The 22,911-nt window shown below is 41.4% G+C and overlaps 1 protein-coding gene across 2 annotated transcripts in view; it reads right to left on the bottom strand.

Moving 5' to 3' along the window:
• The window catches only part of LOC115087934 (collagen alpha-1(XXI) chain-like), a 454,903-nt gene extending 444,262 nt beyond the window's left edge, over positions 1-10,641 (bottom strand). For both annotated transcript variants that reach the window (XM_029595690.1, XM_029595691.1), the window contains exon 1: positions 10,519-10,641. The gene's annotated coding sequence lies outside the window, so the exon portion shown is untranslated. The remainder of the gene's footprint in view (positions 1-10,518) is intronic.
• Between the last annotated feature and the right edge of the window lie 12,270 nt (positions 10,642-22,911).

Here is a 22,911-nt window from a genome sequence, read left to right as displayed (position 1 = left end):
AAAGCCTTTTATTTTTGACTTAGAGGTTTGAATATGTATGAATGTGCAGAATCTCTGATATCTTTGTATTTTGCTCAATAAAGAAGAAAATGCATTTCATTTTCTATTTCTCTGGTGTTGCCCTACATGCAGAGTCTGACTTCTTGGGGTTTCCATTTCAGTTATTTCTTGCATATTTCTATTTGTAATTTATGGTCACTTATTCTATATTTGCTGAATGTCTGTCCAGTTCTATCTGTGTGACCAAGGTGAGGTATTCTGCTAGTGTGTAGTTTCCCTGTAGTGATCTTTACCAATCTGGCTTGTTCTGTTTTCCAAATAAGAGGTATGCTGGTTTTCTAGAGGCCGGTATTCAAAACAGTACTTATCTGGCTAAGTGGTGCCACTGAATATCCGGCTAGGATCAGCAGGCACCACTTAGCATTGAAGTCACTTATCAGGCTTAGTTTTTAGCCTGCTAAGTCAGGGACGGGGGATGGGTGGAAATGGGAGGAGTCAAGTTGGTTAGATAAATTTACCAGCTAACTCGATATTCAGAGTTAGCCAGATGAATTATTTGGACAACTTTGGTCGGGCTATAGAACAGCCCTAAAGTTAGCCAGTTTAACTTTACCTGGCTAACTTTAAGATAGCTGGGTATATTCAGCAGCAAGTTTATCCGATCAACTAGTACAGCTGCATTGAGGCTGAATATGGACCTCCATGAAACTAAAATAACTTTTACAATACTGTCATTTCATTGACTGTGGCCAGTTCCATATGCTATCTCAGGCAACTGAGTGCCAGCCATTTCCTCCCCAGGCCTTCCCAAAAAGGATCCTGCATGCACATATATAACGGCATTAGTACACATTAATGCACTTGTACCACAAAATAAAAAACAAACAATGTGAATCATGTGCACAGTGCAGAACTCACATTTTTTGTGGTTGTTTAATTCTTTCACTTTCCCTGGACTGCTAGGCTGCTTGCTGTCCTGTTTGCTCTCCTGGTCCCACACAGCAAGGAAACAGTTGAAGAGTTGCCAGTTCAGCAGGAGATAAGCACTGAGGGAACTGTAAAACCATTGCACTTCCTGTTCCCATGGCTACTATTTATTCCTCCAGTCTCCGCAGCCCGTGGTTCTTGTTAGAAAAGGAAACTGTGCTGTGAACATCAGCGGGAAATCCAGCACCATGGGGATAGGAAGCGCAGTGGTTTTACAGTCCCTGCCGTGTTGAGCAGTTGCACATGGAAGAGGAAGAGGGAGACTGAGGGGGGGAAATGAGAAGGGCACGAGGGGGCAGGAGAGAGTGAGAAGGCATGGAAATGGAGGTGAGAGATGCAAAAGGTCATAAGGAACTGCTAGGAGATGAGAGAGAAGAATAAGAGGATGTTGAGGAAGTACTGGGAGGAAGGGGAGGAGGAGGAAGAGGAGGAAGAGATGATGAGGAACTGGGGCATGGGTAAAAGGGAAACGCGAGGAAGTGAGGGTAGAGCGGGCTCAAAGGATGAGTTAGGTGAGAGAGATAATGGACGGCTGGGATAAGAATGAGAGGGGGTTAATGGAAGGCTGAGAGATGAGGGGCATGAGGAGAGGTGGGGTAGAAAGTAAGGAGAAATGAGGGAAGGTTTATGCATGTACTTTTATGCAAGGCCAGCTCTAGGCTAACTGGCATCCTGTGTGAAAATGGAAATTGGTGCCCTGCCCAGATAAAAACCATAAATAGTATTTACTTCTTTGTTTCTGCAAAATACAGTATGTCCAAGATAAAAGTCTCAAATAGAAAATAAAGTACAATGAAATAAATAATGAACCCCCCCAAAAAAAAAATAAAGTCTTGCATCCCCCAGCCTCACCCTCCCACATACAATTAAAAATTATGCATGTAGAATAACAGATTTTAAATGAAAATGTAGTCTTCTGTGGTAAAAATATAATTTACAACATGTATATTATATTTACATACATTGCAATGGTACCAACCAGAAAATCTTGCAAAAAAACAAAAAAGATATTTGGCACCCATATGGTATTAGGCCTATTATAATGTGCCTTAGGTGTGGGCTTGGCCCTCAGAAAGCCTTGAGTAAACTGAATTACAATTACAGTATAGTAAACCTCCCACTCCAAAACAATAACTGTCAGTACTCAAATAGCAAAACCCTACCTATGAAAAGGCAACACTACTATTACACCAGGCCTGAAAACCCACCACACCTCCTATTCAGAAATAGAACAAGCCAAGCTGCTTTAGATCACTACACAGAAACTAAACAGTAACAGAATATCTCACCTCAGTCACACATACAGAACACAGACTGACCCTCAAATACAGAATAAAGAAACTATAAAGCATAAATAGAACCATGCAGACAAAACTTAAACTGGAAACCTCACCAAGTCAGACTCTGTATATAGTACAACAATGGAAAAACAGAAACATCACTATTTCTCATAAAGCAATAATAAATCCAAGAAATATAAAACATCACGATAGTAAAACCATACTAATAAAAAGAATATTTCAAAACAGTTGACTAGAACAGCCAATAATTAAGAACGCTTATAAAAAAATGTTTCAATTTCCCAAACACCAATAAAATATTTTAAAACAGCAAACACATTAAATAACACCCAATAATTAAAACTAATTGGTATCAACTAGATCTTCCACTCTCCAAACCTGGGAACCTTTCATTCCAATCACCCTGAGATTGTCATGGATTAATAAGGGGTGGGCAGTGGCATGCAGTCATGGCCTTCAAGGGATTCAGTGCATCACCGTCCCTAACCGATTTCCTTTCTTTACTTGTTTTGTGGGAGAAGGGTTTGCACATATTTTTTTCCAAGTCGGGCAGGGATAAGCAAAATCTCCTGTCCTAACCTATATTGCACTCAACTGCATGATCCAGTTCACTGGGAGCAGGAGTCATGTTTAAGTGAACATTATCTCCTGCTACTGCAGACCGATCATACAGCTCCTATTGCGAGATCAGTCCCGCAGCGCTGGAGATGACGTTGTATCAGCTCAACTCCTGCTCCAGTCCATGACACAAAAAAAATACATGATCCAGCAGACTGCCATGGAGCCGATCCTGCAGCAGCTGAAGAAGAGAGGAATCCCTGCAAATGCAAGTGGAGCCCATCCTGTTGGTGGCTGAAGACGAGTCCTGGCAGGCTGCTTTGGAGCCCATATCTCTGTAGCTGAAAAAGAGGACTCAAGACCTGGTGGCATGATGAAAAGGCAGAGAACAGAACAGGAGGCCCTGAGCCTGTGTGAGTGAAAGAGAAGGAAAGTGAGTATGTGTGAGAGAGTGAGTAAGCCACTAAATGTGAGAGCATGCCTGTGTCTGTCTCTGGCATGTGGAGAGAACCACTGAATGTGAGTGTATGAGTATGTGTGTGTGTGAGGGACAGAGAGCCACTGAATATGAGAGAGTGCCTGTACTTGTGTCTGTATTTGTCTGTGTGGAGAGAGCCACTGAATATGAGAGAGTGCCTGTACTTGTGTCTGTAATTGTCTGTGTGGAGAGAGCCACTGAATATGAGAGAGTGCCTGTACTTGTGTCTGTAATTGTCTGTGTGGAGAGAGCCACTGAATCTGAGAGAGTGCCTGTGTCTGTGTCTGTGTGAGGGAAAAAGAGTCACTGAGTGTGAGAGGGAAAGCCATTGAGTGTGAGAGAGTGCCTGTGTATGTGTGTGTGTGTGTGTGTGTGTGAGTGTGTGTGTGTGTGTGTGTGTGAGAGCGAGAGAGCTACTGATTGCAAGAGTACCTTTTTTGTGTGTGTCTATGTGTATAAGAGCCACTGAGTGTGAGTGTGTGCCTTTATGTATGTGAGGGAGAGAGATACATTAAATGTGAAAGAGTGCTTGTATGTATGTATGTGTGAGGGAAAGACAGCCAATGAGTGGGAGAGAGTACCTGTTTGTGTGCGTGTGTGAACAAAGAACAACTGAATATGAGAGAGCTCTTGTGTGTGTGTGTGTGTGTGTGTGTGTGTAAGAGAATGAATACGTGTGTTAGTATGTGTATGGGCAAGAAAAAGAGAATACAGTTTGTGTAACCTCTTTGCTCCTTCCCCCCCCCCCCCCCCCCCCCGCCTCATGCCACACACTTCCCCAGGACAATCTCAGGGTGACTGGAAATCAAAAGTTCCCAGGTATGGAGAGCAGAGGATTTTTCTTTTAGCCCTATAAGGGTTAAGTGTTGCATGTTATTTGATATGTCTGCTGTTTTTAAATATGTTATTGATGTAATATTTGCAGTGTTGCTGTTTTCTGGGTTGGGTGGTTGTTGCTTGAATCCTGGGAGTTAGTGTTGCTTTGATATGTCAGACTTGTTTTTGGGGGTAAACCGTATTTTTGGCAGGCTGTGATAGCTTTTATTGGACTGTAAGTATTATTCCAAAATATTGAATATGAGCTATTGAAACACTATAGGACCTGTCTTTAGAATGAATGTCTCTGATCTATCATATGAAGAAAGTGGCTATGCAGTTTTAAAAGCTTTTATACTATTTTTTAGGTACAGGTATTTTTTATTTTGCAGATATTTTTAGGTAGCCTAGCTTGTTCTGTTTACCTAATAGGTTGTGTATTGGTGTTTTAGGATCTGATGTAACATCTGTAGTGTTGCCTTTTTATAGATAAGGTTGTTACTGTTTGAGTGCCAGCAGTTAATGCTGTTTTGGTATGGGAGGTTTACTATGTTGTAATTATGTATTCATGGCTTTCTGAGGGCCAAGCCCACACCCAATACATGTTACAAAAGGCCTAATATCAAATGAAGGAAAGTGCAGATAGAGTAAGAGTCCCAACTCTTTTAACCATGTGCCAATATTTGAATTTTATTAGGTACGGCAACTCCACTCTCTCATAACTCAAGTTAAGCTTTAAATGGGTCCCCCGTTACGGACCCCATGTTTCGCCACAAGGCTGCGTCTGGAAGGACGGTGTTACAAAAATATCGTATCTGAAAATTAAACAGATACTATTTACATGAGAAAGGACCACATAGCAATGGGAGAGAGCCAATGCAGTAACAAAAAGTACAGTGTACAGGGAGTGCAAAGTAAAATGGAAGGAAAACTGACCAATCAAATCTCTGCGATATAGTGCAGAAATAAAAATAAAAATAGGAAGAAGTGACCTTGAATTAAGAGTATGACTAGCGACAAGTCAGGTGAAAACCTCTCACTCAATTTCGATATTAAGACCATTAGGGGCAAGACTGTCAAGGGCATAAATCCATTTTTGTTCTTTGCAGATGAGCATTTCTGAGAGGGGGGGAGGAAACCTCTCTCATTTCTTCTTTTGAACATCCGGTTACCAAGAAAGTATATCTTTTATGATTCTCCACCACTTGTCTATTCATGGGAGTTATTTATATCAATATTTGCCCTTGCCAAATGTTATATGTTGGAAAAACTACACGTATGATAAAGACACTTTTAATTGAACATCAATCTAGTATTAATAATCGCCATGAAAATGCTCCTTTAGTTACACATTGGCATTCATGCTCCCATCCTGTACTTGATCTTAGATTCTGTTATTGATATGTTATTTCCACCACCCTGGGGGGGGGGGGGATTTCTCAGAAATGCTCATCCGCAAAGAACAAACATGGATTTATGCCCTTGACAGTCTTGCCCCTAATGGTCTTAATAATGAAATTGAGTGGGGGGTTTTCACCTGACTTGTCTCTAGTCATACTCTTAATTCAAGGTCACTTCTTCCTATTTTTATTTTTATTTCTACACTATGTTGCAGAGATTTGATTGGTCAGTTTTCCTTTCCTTAGACAAATCTGAATGGCTGCTTGGTTTGAATCCTTTTTGACAGCATTTTTAAATGGCTCCTTTGGTCTGTATACTTTGCGCTCCCTGTACACTGATGTTAACATAATTTAAGGTATGTACTTTTTGTTACTGCATCGGCTCTTTCTCATTGATTTGTGGTCCTGTCTCATGTAAATATTATCTGTTTAATTTTCAGATACGAAATTTTTGTATCACCGTCCCTTCCAACGCAGCCTTGCAGCGAAACACGGGGTCCATGTCGGGGGACCATTTAAAGTTTAACTTGAGTTATGAGACAGTGGAGTTGCCGTACCTAATATAAATCAAATATTGACACATGGTTAAAAGAGTTGGGACTCTTACTCTATCTGCATTTCGCTTCATTTGATGTTGACTGTTGAGTGCAGAGTATTTCTCCGTTTCTGTTTGTGGATTACAAAAGGCCTAATGCCACATGGGTTCCAATTATCTTTTGAATTTTGGGGAAAGGGGACATAGGGAGCGAGACTAATGAAGATAGGGGCTGGGAGGTGGAAGTGAGGCCTGGGGGAGCGAGAATCACCTATTATAAATGTCATCGCATGCCACTGAAGGTGGGTGCATGCAGAATTTCTCCATTCTCTCTCTCTCAAGTATACAAACTAACATTTTTCTCAGCATGGCTTGCTAGATGTTCTACCTCCCAGAGTCACACGTCTACACATCACTCGATAGTGTGCTTTTTTCAGTGGCCAATTCTATTCTTTGGAACTCTTTTCCAATAGAACTTCTATACTGTGACTCGATAAAAAATTTCAGAAAACTTATTAAGACTTTTCTCTTTAAAATTGCCTATTTTAAAATCTGTTTTATATTACTTATTTATTACTATCTGTTTTAGTCTTTTTTGAAAATGTTTATGCTGTTTGATTTGATTTTGTTTTAATAGCTTAGTTGGCATTATATATTGATTTTACTTCTATTGACTGGTTTTAATTTATGTGCTTTTTGTGTTTATTTTATTATTGAATTTTATGACTGTTACTTTGTACATTGCTTAGACCTATTTTTAGTGTTAAATGATTCATAAATTTTAATAAATGTAAATGTAAATTTTAATTTTCACATACATTCTTTATTATGCTCACTACAAAGCACACACTCACACATGCTCCGTGACACACAGGCCGATTCACACAGTCATGCTCCCTGACTCACACACTTTCTCATACTCACATACAGGCTCCCTTTCATATGTTCAATATCTCACACACACACACATGCTCCCTCATATACAGGTTGAGTCAATCATATTTACACATAGGCACCCTGCTTCGTACACTCTCACTCCTGATCTAACACACAGATTCCCTGACTTGTACACCCTCTTCCATGAACTCATGCACAAACTGTCTGACTCGAATGCTCTCTCACATGCTTGCACATACAGGCTCCCTGACTCACACGCTCTGTCTCATGCTCTTAAACTCACAGTCACACACATAGACTACCTTATACATAAACTGACTCTCTTACGCTCAGGCTCCTGACTCATACCTTCTCCTCCAAATAAAAAAATATATTTTTTCTTATATTGGTGGCCAGGGGGTATCCAGAAGAGTACTTTGGGCCACCTGTTGCTGCTCCCCAGGTGGTGTCCTTTGGTGTGAGAAAGAGAGGGCTATAAGGCCCAAATGCCTTTTTTAATTTGTTTTTTGCCATGGCCCCAGCAGGCTGTACGATGGTGGGAGGTTTACTGGTTACTGAGTGGGTGTGAGAGGAGGCAATGAATATTTTCTGCCGCTATGAAGATGTTTATGGAGGGAAGGAGTGCCAGCACTGCCTCAGGAGAGACATAAGAGCAAAGTGATAGTGCCACTGCCGCCATGATGAAAAAAAAAGTGAGAGGGATGCTCCCGCTGTAAAAGAACATCTGTTGCGGGGCCTGGTCAAGTGGCTCTGCAGGCATTGGTCCACTGCTACCAACACCAACTCCATGGTTTGGCTCAACCTGCCCACTAGGGCTTAATGGTAGCCTGAGGACTAGGGCAGGAACTTTACTATTGGGGGGGGGGGGGGAATAAATAGAGAAGTCAATACAAATTACTCGAAAAAGATTACACAAAAATGCTTGACCTAAATAATATAAAAAGAAAAGAGAAAATGAAGCAACTACTAAGGCCACCACTGAATCCAAAATCTCATGGTATCAGTTCTACTTAGTGCAACATGCTTGAGCTGTGGGCAAAAAACCACAGCTCGAGCACCATTTGAATAAGTAGAGCCGATACCATGAGTGTTTAGATTCAATGGTGGCCTTAGTGGTTACTTCACCTTCTCTTTCCATTTTGGAAGTTACTGCAAATACCAGAATTCAGTGATGTCCAATGCAACCGACCTCCTCTGTCTTCAGGAGGTGCCTTAGCTGCCTTCCCCGAGTTAGCTGCTTCCTTCAGCAAGGGGAAAGAGGGAGAGGGGAATGTTCTGCATGAAGTATGCAGAGGCAAACCTGACTTCTGCAGATGCCATTGTGTGGCCTGTGAGCTGTTCCAACTTAAAAGGCTGCTGGTTGTAGCATAATGATATCATTGGAACCAAAGTACCAGTACAGGAGAGAACAGAGCAAGCACTAGCAGAAGAGGAGACACCATCAGGACACACCGGCACAGTGGGCCTAATGCACCCCCTCAGTTATAGCGCTCTGTGCAATCACACAGGTCACACACCCCTAAAGCCAGCCATGCTTTTATGCAAATTGCAAGAGGCATTCTGGAAGGTGGAGTTGAGGGGGGAATTTAAATTTACATGCATACTTTTTGATTTTAAAAAGTATGCAATAAGTGTTCCCATGTAAGTTACTCCCTCCATAGAGTAGGTGTAACTTTACATGAGGTTATTTGTGTGTGTGCTGGGCCAACTACATGGGGATTTTCAAAGTGAACTTATGCATGCAAGCTCACTTTGAAAATCCTTGGTAAAGTCTGCATATACAATGTACATACAGACTGTATCATTATGCAGGGAATTATAAAATTGCACTCCCTTTTTCTATGCATGCAGCCCCTTACTTCAATTATAACTCTATTGTAACCCACGGCCAACAGCTCTACGAATTTTATTGTAATTTGCTTTTAAGTAGATGTCCAGCCACAAAAGGCAGAATAAAAATTGAAAATTAAATTAAATCAACCCCCTAACGCCCCATACCTTCTTTACAGGATCTCCTCTGGCTTAGTTGTACAAGTTCTGGAGATACTTTATAGAACCAATCAGCTTACTTAATTCACAGGGGAGATACTAAAATTTAAATAAAAATGCCAATATTGTTTGCTTTGTACTATAAAACATTTTTTTCTCACTTGATATATTTCAATGGGGAATTAAGGTTACCTAAAATTGTCCTCATCAGTGTTTGCTAATTGGTATAAACAAATTGTCCAACCAACACAGAATTTGGGCCTATTAAATTCACCTGCTCAACATTTGAAGGAAGAGGACTTATGAAGAGATGTGTCACCCACACTGATGCTGAGGTTCTAAATTATTTTATAATCCTCATCCACTGGAACATGCCAAATGTTTCTGCAACTGCACAACAATGCAATCAAACCAGCTGTTACCTCTTTTTCATGTGCAACAGTTAAACAGGACATGTGCAACAGTACAACTTTGCTCATTTAAAACATTAAAGAAGGTAAAATGCCTACATTGAATTATGACAAATTCATAACATATGCCACCATTTTCTCTTCCCTTTCCATTAGACCTGGGTTCAGAGGGAAATGGCTTTTGCCATAGCATAGCATATCAAAGAGATTCACAGAAACTCATTCAGTGGAGCAGAGGCTATAATTATCCAGTACATGTGTTTCACAGAAAAGCTTCTGGTGCCTAAGCTTTTAAAATGTAAAAAAGATAAAGAATCAAGGAAATAAATGCTACTCACAATATTACTGTTTACCCAGCATGATAAGAATGAAGTCATTAATTTAATTTAATTTTAAAATCTATGAATCACCTTTACAGCATTGCTGGCCAGGATGATGTACAAATTCCCAATAGCAAATCTATCTGGATCAAAGGATGAAGTAACGATATTCAACAAAATAATACATAACATCATGAGCCACAGCAAATTATAGTACTTACCAAATCATAAATATATAGTTAAAAAACACACAAACACACAGCTACAAAGAGGAAGTCTGGCACTCTCACATTTTCAGGATTAAGAATGTAAATTATCATTCTACTTTCCAGTATTCGTAATCAATATTGTTAAAAATCCACATCTTTATAGCTCTTCTAAAACATTTGATTTTGTATGCAATCTGGAATTAATGGGAAGTAAATTCCAAAAATAAGGTGCCATTGCAAAAAAAATACTGATTTCCTTCTTATGCATTAGACGTATCCCATATCAAGGGGATACTTAGCAAGGCCACCTGAGAGGACCTCAGTTATCTGGCAGGGAGACACATTACAGCTAAAGATTCATGGATATCACCTGTGTTAGTCCTGCACTAAGCACTTACTAACTATACTGTTGTGCAATTTGCTGACATTTATAGCAAAATAAAAACTTGAGTGCTGAGAGTAACTTCCTTCCCCTCTTCCATGTTTGAATATTAAGAGTAACGTCTTCCCCCCAACACACCTCCCTCACCAGTCTAGCTTTTAAATGTCCAGCTAACAATTTAAACCCAATAATATGACAAACTTTTGATAAAGCTGAAAATGTTTCTGAATCCTTACCTGGTAAATTAATTGTTAAAGAGATGACAGTCTTTGCTTTAATAGCAGAGAATGGTTTGCTGTTCATTGATGAGAAGAATCAAGTTTGGAAACCCTCGAATGCTTTGGACCCGTCTCACACCAGCTCTCTCAAGGTCTGTTCTGGGAATCTCTCCCGCCTGTTTCTTCTTATAGCAGAGTAAAAACTGTCCATAAACCTATACATGCCTCATCAGCGCCATCTACTGTATCTCATTAATACCAAACTTGTTTAATGCCTTCAGAATTCTTCCTTTCTTCTGTTGAATATCTCTGAATAGATTTATGTACATTTGGCTAAATATAATTTTGGCTCCAATTACTGCATCTATACTAATAATAGCTGTGATTAGCTCAATTCCTTTCCTCATATTTAAATCATTTTTATAAAGTAGTGAAACATGGAATTAATTACTACTACTACTACTACTACTATTATCAATTATCATTCCTATAGTGCTAGTAGACAGAGTACTATATAGATGCATATAAGAAACAGCCCCTGATCCATGGGGCTTACAAGCTAGTCAAGAAACATAGACAATAAAAATGAAATCTTTCATGAATTTTATTATAGAAAACATAGTTAAAATTAATAAGGCCATGATTAGGAAAAGGCAGTTTCAAGATTTAAAAGCAACATCAAATATGTGGGATTTTAGACAGAATTTAAATATGGCAAGAGATGATGCATGACTCACCAATTTAGGGAAGGCTGTTCAGGGCAATCTCAACTCCAGCAAAACAGAGGTATTAATGCTAAATACTTCCCCTACATCCCACAAAGCAAAATACTTAATTCTGGAATTCTCAGTCAAATCCAAGGTCCATAGCCTGTGTGTCATTCTGGATGTCAAACTAATCATGGAAACTCAAATCACCTCAGTTGCAAAGAAAACTTTTTACCATCTTCAGCAAATAAAGGAGACAAAACCTTACATGGATGGAGAAAACTTGGCCACCTTGAAATACACATTCATCCTCTCCTGATTAGACTACTGCAACTCACTGAACTTAGGTCTCCCTCAAACACTGCAGCACAGAAGTTATCTAACTGCAGCTCTAGACACTGCATCAGCCCAATCCTTTGGAATCTATCCTGGCTACCAGTTCCTTACTGGTCTAATTCAAAACCTTCTCCATTGCCTTCAAGTCACTAAGTGGCCAGGGCCTATACTATCTGAAGGGTCATCTGTCTCCCTACAAGCCCTCATGCAGTCTCTGATTTGAAAAAGAGACACTGCTCCCCAAACCTCCAGGCTGGGGAGTGCAAACCCCAAACCTCCAGGCTGACAAGTGCAATTTCTCTTCCTTCATCCCATGACTAAAACTCTCTCCCAACAAAGGCCAGATTAGCTACTGACATATTGACTCCTCAAAATGGTTTCTTCTGTCGGGTCTACCTGTCTTAATCACCAAGGACTACCCTCCATTTCATCTTCCTGCCCACCCGTTCTGATCATCCCCATGTCCACTCAAGTGCACTTAAACATTATCCCATAACCTACTCTACAGTATACCTGTATACTTTCTATATACTGCATTATGTTTTATTTATATTATTTAAATAATTGTTTATAGCATGCTAAGGTACTTTGTACAATATTTACCTTAGTTGTATTATATATGTAAATCACCTAACTACTCTTGTACCTCACTCTGAGAACTCTGGTAGAAATTATAATGATGCTGTGAGACGATGGAAAGCATAAAGTTGGAAGTTGTCAATGTAAAAGACAATGGGACATCTGATTCTATGCAGGCTCTATGGAATTTAGCAACAAACGATCAAATTGTCATCAAACCTGCCGATAAGGGTGGCAGTGTTGTCATCCAAGATCACACAGATAATGAACATGAGTAAGTTACACATTTGTCAGATACAAAATATTATCAGTATCTAGACATAGATTCAACATCGCAATTACAAACTGAGGCCTGGATTTATCAAAATGCGATAAGTATTGCATGTGATAGTAAAAGGGGTGTGTTTTATGCTAATATACAGTTTATCACAATTTGTGCTAATTACCTATGCAAAGAGTGAAGTTAGTGCAATAACATTTTCAGACTTTGTGATAAGTGCCATACCTGTTGTATTTCCTGCATTCAACCATGAGAGAGAGAGAGAGAGAGAGAGAGAGAGAGAGACTAGCCATAATGTCCTCTCCCTAGATAGGTATTTGTATCCCTATGGGTGGCCCACCTAGTAACTCGAGGTGAGGTTTAGGTATTAGTGTAGGGTGTTAGAGGCCACTTTGACATTCAATGAGAGATGTACGAACAGAACAGTGGTCTCTTGTGAAGATTTGATGAGGAAACTCACTCCAAGATGATATTTGTGCAAGCTTCTCTCAACCTAGCTTGATGACTCTCTACCTGGGTAACATCAGGAAGATAAGATACCTGATTCCTTAAAAAAGGCATCAGTAACTCCTACTCTTAAAGATAGATTGTGGGGATTCTCTAGCCTACACAATTCCCTCATGCCTCCTCAGTTGTCACATAACTGCTGACATGGTAATAGAGCAGGCTGCAAGTAGAATACATATTTTGTTTAGTGTGAAACCTAAAAAGGGTTTAGTCCAGATTGCCTTTCAAGTGGAGTGAGAATACAAATAAGGGGCCCAGTGTTAAGTCTTGTGGGGTTGTTAGTGTAACTTCTCCTTAATACCATACAAGCTTGGCACCCGCAGCTGCACATTTATGCTCCCTAGAGTTGAACCACAACTAGGGCTTTATGTACTTTTCAAGTAGCCGTCTGATTAAAGACTTATGTCATGATAGAATTCAGTGCCAATGCCAGGGAGAAGGCCCATTGTTTGGTCAGAGGTGATATATCTTCACAGCGGAAGAGGTCAATGGTTTGTTATAGCTGTTCTTGGCATAGCTATACAACCTATTGAGCCCTCAACATATTGAAGACATAGCAACTGCACCTGTAGACAAGCATTTCTACACCTATTTTACCAAACTGCACATGGATATGAACCCTAGCTAGCTAGTGTCCATCTCACATACATACCCATGTACTCAAGAGTTAGCTAAGAGTATGCTCTCTAGAGAAGGCAACTGGAGCCAATTGTGAAGCTCCAGAGTAACAAGCTTCCTGTTTAGCTATTGCTGTCTTCCTTGGGAGAATACAATGAGGTTTTGGTTGTATGCCCTAGGCCATATGGTCTTGCCTGCCAGAAAAGTGCCTAGTTGAAATGGCCATTGGCACTAGCATGCAATGTCACGTGGATCCCAAACCGTTGACCTAGTGAACCCTTATGACAAAAAGCACACAATGAAAACATACAACCAGAAAGTGTTTTTTTCAAACCTATGACCACTTTATTATATAACAAATGTCATCAACAGATAGAAAAAGTCAACATCTTTGATAATCACATTCTGCAAGGACAAGATAACAAATTACACATGACATTCTAACTGAAATGAACAGCACATTGAGTGTAGACCTGTACATACATTGTTTCAAATGGTAACATTATATATTAGGGATGTGCATTCGTTTGCGATGAAATAGGAAATAGAGATGATATTTCCTATTTCATCGTGATTCAGGGGGCGACGAAATGATAAGAAAACCCACGAAGTTTCATGTAGTTTTCTTATAATTTTTGGGGGGCACATTAAAAAAAAAAAAACCCAAACCCACCCTAACCCTTCAAATTTAATTAATTGCAACCTCCCACCCTTCCGACCCCCCAAGAATTGCTTGACCACCCCAAGACTTACTGAAAGTTCCTAGTAGTCCAGAGGGTCCTGGGAGCAATCTCCTGCTCTCGGGCCGTCGGCTGCCAGTAATCAAAATGGCGCCAATGGCCAATTGCCCTTACCATGTGACAGGGGCTATCGGTGCCATTGGTTGGCCCCTGTCACATGGTAGGAGGAATGGACGGCTAGCACCATCTTAAAAAATGGTGTGGGCCATCCATTGCTCCTACCATGTGACTACCTTAGCCGGCACTACCTTAGCGCCGGCGCTAAGGTAGTGCCAGCGCCATTTTGAATATTGGCAAATCGGCCCGAGTGCAGAAGGTCGCTCCCGGACCCCCGCTGGACTTTTGGCAAGTCTTGTGGGGGTCAGGAGGCCCCCCAAGCTGGCCAAAAGTCCCTGGGGGTCCAGCGGGGGTCCGGGAGCAATCTCCTGCACTCTTGACGTCGGGTCACAGGAACCAAAATGGCGCCGGTGCTACCTTTGCCCTGTCATATGATAAGGGCAAAGGGCCACCGGCACCATTTCTCTTAACGCAGCCGTGGCCAGAGAGCGGGAGATCGCGCCGGGCCCCCCCCCCCCCCCCCACTGGACCCCAGGTAATTTAAAACATTTTGGGGGGGTTCGGGAGGGTGGAGGATTTATTTTAAAGGGTCGGGGTGGGTTTTAGGGTTGTTTTGGTGTGCCGGTTTTCCCGCCCTCCCCCGATAAAACGATTTTTTAACCTAAAAAAATAAGACGATCAGATTCCACCCCCCTCCCAGCCAAAATCGATCATTAAGATGATCGATCACACGATTCACATCCCTAGTAGTTAGCTGCCCAACACAGTATATTGTGTACATGTAGAGCTTGTGTGGTGTTAAGGGGAAGTTAGAGTCCTTATTACACAAGAATTGATCTTTGGACATCTCTGTAAACAACCATTTGTAGAGTTCACACTAAACCAAATATGACATCTACTTGCTGACTGTTGGAATAGAGTGTCCGCTGCTGTGAGACAACTAGGGAGGAGCAGTGAGGGAATAATTTCTTGTCCAGAATGGCCACCGTCGAAGAGCAGAGGGCCTATAGGGCTGCTGCTGCTGCTGCTGCTGCTTGGGATCAGGCAGATTTCCACAGTCAGGCTGGCACTCCTGTACTGGCATGGCTTTGGGATATGTATAATACGTGTGAGATAAGGATGACCTTACAGGTAGCATGCAGATCCCAAAGGCAGTCCACACACCCCTGCACCGGCTACCTCACTACATGCTGCCACAAAACTATCATCATGCAAGCCATTCATCTGAATCAGCCCAATATTGAAGGCATTAGGTGGTCTTTGCCACTCCACATTCCATCCATCACAGCATCCCCACTTTCAGTGGACAGTTTCTTAACACCCACTTCCTCCCTCCCAGAAGTTGCAAGTCTCTGTGACAGCTTAAGCTCTGGGTAGCCTGCACACCTCCAAATAACTGGTCTATTAGGCCCACTCAAAGTACTAGGTGGAAAAGCTTCCATGATGGGGTGATGGGATGGTGTGTATGACAGGCAAATGTCTATTAATTCATACAAATAAGACTGCATATTTGAAGTTACATTGCCAACTTTCACATCTGCACCTCTCTCTACACTAGGTAAAAACTGTGAGTGTACTAGGGGAAATTTTAGAGTACAAGGTGTGAGGCCATTCATACTGCAGCCCATATGCTCAACTGTCAGAGGCACCACTTCTTAATAGTGCAAGCACTCAATCATTGCTGTCCAAAAGCTGTGTGTGTAAAAATAATGCACAAACAGTGCCTGCTCTGGGGTATGGATTGCTGAGTCAAGAGAGGGACCTCCAAGTGCAACAGCACCCCCCAGACACAGAGATGGACAGAGACTAACATAGCATGTCACTCACTGAGTCGCACACCCACACACTTATCTTTTGAGTGCGGAGTACTTGCAGCAATTCCTGCATCTACACATGGCCAATGCATATGTTTCTGGAATGTTTGTCATCAAACAACATTGATGCCTGCAGCAGCTTGTCCCTAACTTCTAATGAGATAATCTGAGTCCTTCCGCGGCCATATAAAACACATCTGTCAGAGGCATATTTGACACCTACTTTGTTTGAGGTACTGACATGGCCCCTCAAGGGCTTAGGTGGCACTAAATGCGTGTCTGGCAAGAGACCAACACAGAAAGTCCATCAGCCATCATGGCAACCATAAGAGACCTCTGGAAGCAGTAGGCCTATACATTCAGCACTGAGTCCCGTTTACTATGGAGGCAGTTTGTAGGCTCATTAAGTCATCAGCTGACAACAGTTTCTCTAGCCATAATGCTATACACAGAGGAGATCATTGACAGTGTAGGAGCACACCTCCCTGCTCACCACTAACTGTAAAAGTCACTTATACCACATGAGGCTCAGCCTAGAGGATAGCAACTGTTCCTAATTCCCCACAAGTCATGACAGTGCCTGCAAGCATGAAAGCACAAAAAGTGTGGAGTGACGGAAATGGAACTATCTGCAAGTTGTTTGGTGCAGGAGTACTCAGCCTATGTGCTTTAAGGATGGTCACAGATTGCACCAGAACTGTAAGAGATACTAGCTATAGGTAAAAGCAAAACACTCTTCATATTTTCTGGTTATATACATATGTCCATACAGCTGCACCACATGACTATCAGTAAACCATAATGGCCAAGGGCTTGCAGCACCCTGACATTTCCATATCTAAGTAAGGCTACTTATGATGGCTGAGTTGAAGCCAGGAAGTTCAAACACACCTTACCATTGGCTTCAATGATGTCAACCTTTGCTCAGGAGAGATGTGGGTGCTCTAAAAGTGCTTAGAAACTATACTGTAATGGTGACATCTCAGGCCAATTTCCTCTCTGTCATTTCTGTCTAAACTATTAGAGGCCATAGTTCTGAAACAATTATCTGACTTCACTGAAGAACACCAGATCTTAGATCCCTTCCCATTTGGATTTCGAAAATCCCTTAACACCAAGATATTATTTGTCTTCCTACCTGACAGAATTAGACATGGCCTTGACAGTGGTCATGGCTATGTACTGATTATATTGGACATCTCATTGGCTTTTGACACGCTCGACCATGATATTCTTCTGTATCGTCTGAGGAAATGTGGTATCGCAGGACAAGTTTTAGCATGGTTTACATCTTACCTTTCCAATCACTTCTCACAAGTCAAGATTGGGGGGGGGGGGGCAATGTTCTTCGTGGTTTGCTAACACCACAGGAGTACCTCAGGGCTCCGCCTTATCTACCCTGCTGTTTAACATCTATCTTGCCCCTATTTGTAAGATTCTGATGAGCCTTTCCGAAGGATATCAAATTTTTGCAGATGATATTCAATTTTATGTCAAAATGAGTTCCACCAGGACTGAGACAGTGAGTTCCATTGGTATCTGTTTGACAGCCATTAAACAATGGTTGTAGCATAACAAACTTTCTTTAAATGTTTCAAAAACAGCATTTCTGGTTTTTCTCATTCTAATAATACTAGTGTTCCTGCTAACATAGTCTTGAACAACTTCGACTTTCCTATTGCTTCCTATGAAAAAAGTCTTGATGTGCGGATTGACGCCAATCTGTTGTTCAACCATCATATAAAGATTGTGACTAGAAGTGGCTTTTTTAAACTTAGAGTTCTCCATGGCTTGAAGAATCTTCTAGAACCAGACAATTTCAAAATGGTTGTTCAAGCATCAGCATTACCCATTTTGGATTATTGTAATGTGATTTACATTGGACTCCCTGTTTCAGCTTTAAAACCTTTTCAATCACAACCTTTTCAATTCCACAGCCTGGTTGGTATGCATAGCTAGGTGCAGTATCGAAGTTTTCAAGTAAAAATAAAAAATTCATCTTCTAACATTATTTCCTTAAAAACTGGTGTCCCCCAGGGCTCAACTCTTTCTGCAACCTTATTTAATATTTATTTATTACCCATTTGTCATTTTTTATCAGGTTTGGGCCTTACCTTCCATATATACGCAGATGACATTCAGTTTCTTGTTCCTATTAAAGACACAATTTATCAAGCAAAGAAAACTGTATCTACGTATCTAGAAATGATAAACCAACTGCTAGTACCCCTGAAACTAATTTTGAATACTAATAAAACTGAAGTATTATTATTAGAACGAAAATCCACAATAGTGGACCTATCGCCTATCTTTCTTAAAAATTCCACAAAGATTCAACCTTGCACTTTTGTTAGAGATCTTGGAGTAACAATAGACATGGAACTTGCAATGAAAAAACACATAACAGTAAAAGTAAGAGAAGGTTATTTTAAACTACTGTCTCTTAGAAAATTAAAACCCTTGCTGGCATTATCAGATTTTAGATCCATTTTACAATCGTTAATTTTTTCAAGTTTGGATTATTGTAATGCATTATTACTCGGACTCCCAAACAGCACCACTCGCCCCCTACAGGTATTGCAGAATGCCGCAGCACGCGTTTTGACCGGAACAAAAAAATGCGAGCATATAACCCTAGTTCTGATATCGTTACATTGGCTACCTATAACTTATCGTATACAGTACAAAGTTGCCTGTATTTTAACATAAAATTTTATATGGAAATAGCATTGATTGGTTGAATTGCTCGATACGTTTACATGTACCACATAGAGAACTCCGTTCTAGTAATAAAGGTCTCCTATCTATTCCAACCATCAAATTTGCAAAACTCAGCGCAGTTCGGGACAGAGCAATTTCCATCGCAGGCCCTAAATTGTGGAACACATTGCCAACTAACTTGGGATTACAGACAGACATTAAGAAATTTAAAGCAGACTTGAAGACGTGGCTCTTTACGTGTGCATACACAGAAGCATGATACTTAAACTTTATGTTATTATTACACCTATGACTTAATAATGTTTTAAGATTTATCATTTTACCATTGTTTTATTCTGAGGTTTATTTTATAGTTAAATTTTATTTTAGTATATTATTTAGTTTTAATTGATCCATGACAGTATAGTAGTCAAGTTTTAAGTTTTTATTACTTTTGAGGTTTTAGGATATCAAGATGTTTTCGAGTTTTTAGGAAATTAACTATAATCAACTGATGTATTTGTTATATTGCTAATTGTAATTATTTATGTTAATGTACACCGTTGTGATGATTTAACGACTGATGTAACGGTATATAAAACTAAATAAATTATAAACTATAGTATGGTGTATCTGTGTCGGGGTGCATGCAACCACCAAGAAGAATGCTGGCTTGGAAGGACCTGTGCACATTGTGGGGATGGCATCAGGTAGCACAGGCACTTTATTCAAGGCTGCAAGGGAAGGCGCGACACTAGAGCACTCTGATGTCTGCAGTACGGTTGCCAACTGGCTCCAATTTTCAGAACAAGTAAATTTTGTCCTGGTGTGGAACCCAGTAAATGCTGGGATTTCGTCTGATTTCCCAATAGCTTTTCTGACCAAAACCAAGACTATCAATACCTGCATGCATGGGAGTAAGACCAGGACTAGATCAACATGTACTATAAATCTGGATCCAGATGGAAAACCTAGTCAGCAATGGCTCTGAAACTGTGGTGTCAGTTGTGTCTTGGCACGCCCATGTGACAGTAAGTCTGCCCAGTACAGGTGTATTACTTCACATGCATACGTTTCTCAGCTACGAAATGAGGCAGTAAAATGGAAGTCTGTCATTGAAACCTTAAACTGTCTACCTGTACCTTTAAGCTTCAGAGCTTTTTGAGATTTACAGCATTCCTAGACCTGAAACTCTCCATGCTCAAAGAGCAGCTGGGGTGGTATCACACTTGTGGCATTATCTCATCCACATGTGAGCACTAGGATGGGGTCCGCTGGGGAGGGCTGGCAAGCCACACAGGGGTAGCTAGGCCACAAACTGTTATGCCACACATGCCTCTTTTAGTGTCTCTATCAGGCAGAACACATTATGGCAACCACATGTAATTGATGTAATCTTTACTTTCACAACTGTTTTTCAAGTACAGTCTACTGCTCCATTGTCAAGATGAATCCTGAGTAGGCAAACATGTTTTCCGTTACACGCTCACCTACACAGAGAAGCAGTGAGAGAAAGAAAAATGATAGCAAGGACAGCAGAAGCTAACAGTCTACTGACCTCCCTTCCCTGGAAGGGGATGTGGTAGGTGACGCCTATCAGGCAAAGTAGCATTGTATAAGGCTTTGGCGAAGCTGGCTGCCACTCAGCATGCTGTCCTCAGCTTGTGTGGGGACACATGGGGGATCCGGGGGGAGATCAGGATGTATATCTATTTGTAGTCCATGGTTTAGAGTGAGATTAAGGAAGACACAGCAAAGCAGCACTATATCTGCAACTTTGGGTGGGGCATACATTAAAGCTCCACCCATCTTGTCCAAACAGCAAAAGTAACTTTTGAGAACTCCGAAGGTGTGTTTGATGACACAGTGGATAGTATATAAGGCCTCATTGTACTTCGTCTTTGCCAGTGTGTTGGGAATGGCAACTGGGGTAAGAAGCCAGATCCTGCAAACATGTATTTTATTTATTTATTTATTTATTTAAAAGTTTTATATACCGACGGTCGTTGGGAACATCTCAACGGTTTACATGCAACAGAATACAGCAAACAAGCTTTACATAAAACAAAGAACTGAAGTAATAAATTTATGGCTAACAAGACACCGGGAAGATGAAGAACTAAATTTTATACATATAGAAAACTAAGTAAATAAATACAAACTAGGTAAATGTATACATATACTGATCTAAGTAATTGAAAACAGATGGATCAAGTCATTGAGGGTAGCAACAAGGGGAAGCAAGGCAGGGGAGATGTATAAAGGATGGATAGTGGGAAATAACATTGAAGGGCCAGGGGGGAGGTGTCAACTAAGGAAACTTGGGACATACCCAGAATCTCCAGCAGCAATGAAAATTTAAGCCATCAATCATAGCATTGTCACTTGCAGATGATGTTGGCAAACCACAGCATCCTATAAGACTGTATAAGGTAGCCTGTAATTTCCCTAAGCCTTAAAGGGTGATTTGCGTAGCCTAAATGCATGTCACATTGTTCTAGGCCAGTAAATGTGCAGGATAGCAATAGCCAAAAGTAGATCAGCTCTTCAGGACTATTAAATCGGACCTGATTATTCCAACAATTGCATGCCAAGCCTTCAGAACCGAGCTAAAGCTACTGGTATGTAGTAGGCTGTCAGCCTTGAAGCAAAACATGAGAGCTGCCACACCTGTGTTAGCTGCAAAAATGGTACCTTATGGTGTGATTTTGAATGTCCTTGCTGGTTCTGCAGTATATCCCCCATAGAAATCAATTTGTGAGTCCCGACACAGGGAATATGCCACACCACCAACATGCAGAGGACACTGCTTCTGGTTGAGGTGTGTGAGGGTCAAGATAAACTGTGGCCAACAATCTGGATGACGCCTCACTACCAGCCACACATGATCATGCAATATCAGCAGTGTGGACACTTCAAGCTTGTCATTAAGCAAAGATATTTTAATAGCTCCCAATGGGAGGATAGGAACAGGGCCATTTTGAAAATGAACACGCTGAAAGTGTATAGTGCCTGCTCACACAGCAAACTTTAGGGCCGGTGCATTATTTGCCGTCACAAGATTTGCAGGCCTCTGCAGCATGGGGCAAAAAAGCCAATGGCCTGCAGATGTAACAGTACAAGCCACTTGTCATGGCAGTGATGCTTTTCCTCCCCCCCCCCCCTCCCTTCCCATTTCCAGGACATTTACCACAAACAGATAGCCAGAGATGGAATATAGAAAGAAGTATCTCTCTTACCTACGAGCCAACTGTCACCGAACAGGCCATCCTCAAAATTTTCAAAGAGGCCCAATTGGCTAAGTATAAAGGAATCGTGTGCAGCTCCCAGGTTCCTGGCCACCATGTGAAGGATGTGCATTCAAGCATCATAGATCACTTGCATGTTGATGGAGTGGAAGAGCATTCTGTTGCGGTACATCTCCTCCCTGGCACAGGTTGGGATGACGGCTACGTGAGTGCAGTCGATAGCTCCCAGAACACTGGGTAACTTAGCAAAGGCATAAAAACCTCTCTTCAAGTCCATCAAGTCCTGCCTGTCCCGAGAAAATGCTATGTAGCGATTAATGTGGTCAGAGACTGCTGTGATGACCTGGTCCAGATAGCAGGAAAAAGTGGTTTGGGACATTCCCCCCATGACCCCTACTGTCATTTGGGAGAATCCGGTTGCCATGAAATGCAGGGCGGCCAACAGTTTAGTGAGGCCAGGCACAGCATGGGACCTTTGTGTGACTGGATCTAAATCCCCTCGGATTTCTTCATATAATTCCAGGATTGCCCGAGAGCTGAGGCGATACCTGCAAACCACACTCTGGCATGCCCAGCAAGGATGTTCATGGAGAAAAGATGTGCTCCCTGTATCTCCTCCACCATGGCCACCTGCATGCCAGGCGCTGCCCTGGGCCCTGACCCTGCGGGGCCTGTGCCTCTTCCTCCGGTGCAGGCACTTCCCTAGGAGGGCTTGGAACTGCCCTTTCCTGTTCTTCAGGTTGTTGTTGTTCTGCTTCTTGTTGTCTGTGGCGAGCCTCCCAAAGCATCCAGTATCCCCCAGCAATTAAGCTTGCCACAAACAAT

This window comes from Rhinatrema bivittatum, chromosome 3 (genome assembly GCF_901001135.1).
Source record: "Rhinatrema bivittatum chromosome 3, aRhiBiv1.1, whole genome shotgun sequence".
Taxonomy (NCBI): Eukaryota; Metazoa; Chordata; class Amphibia; order Gymnophiona; family Rhinatrematidae; genus Rhinatrema; species Rhinatrema bivittatum.
This window is presented reverse-complemented; position numbering and strand designations above follow the sequence as displayed.